The sequence below is a fragment of the Lepisosteus platostomus genome, chromosome 8 (assembly GCF_059453375.1).
Source record: "Lepisosteus platostomus isolate fLepPlt1 chromosome 8, fLepPlt1.hap1, whole genome shotgun sequence".
NCBI classification, from domain to species: domain Eukaryota; kingdom Metazoa; phylum Chordata; class Actinopteri; order Semionotiformes; family Lepisosteidae; genus Lepisosteus; species Lepisosteus platostomus.
In genome coordinates, this window is record NC_142618.1 from 15,993,751 (window position 1) to 15,994,453 (window position 703).

Sequence of the window (703 nt, forward strand, 5' to 3'; positions counted from 1 at the left end):
CTGATTGTTGTCCTATGGACAGACTCTCCCACCTCAGCTGTAGTTCTCTGCAGTTCATCCAGAGTGATCATGGGCCTCTTGGCTGCATCTCTGATCAGTCTTCTCCTTGTCTGAGCTGAAAGTTTAGAGGGACGGCCAGGTCTTGGTAGATTTGCAGTGGTCTGATACTCCTTCCATTTCAAGATGATCGCTTGCTCAGTGCTCCTTGGGATGTTTGAAGCTTGGGAAATCTTTTTGTATCCAAATCCGGCTTTAAACTTCTCCACAACAGTATTACGGACCTGCCTGGTGTGTTCCTTGGTCTTCATGATGCTCTCTGCGCTTTCAACAGAACCTTGAGACTATCACAGAGCAGGTGCATTTATACAGAGACTTGATTACACACAGGTGGATTCTATTTATCACCATCAGTCATTTAGGACAACATTGGATCATTCAGAGATCCTCGCTGAACTTCTGGAGTGAGTTTGCTGCACTGAAAGTAAAGGGGCCGAATAATTTTGCACGCCCCACTTTTCATTTTTTTATTAGTTAAAAAAGTTTCAAAAATCCAATAGATTTCATTCCACTTCACAATTGTGTCCCACTTGTTGGTGATTCTTCACATAAAATAAAAAATTTATATCTTTATGTTTGAAGCCTGAAATGTGGCAAAAGGTTGAAAAGTTCAAGGGGGCCGAATACTTTCGCAAGGCACTGTACC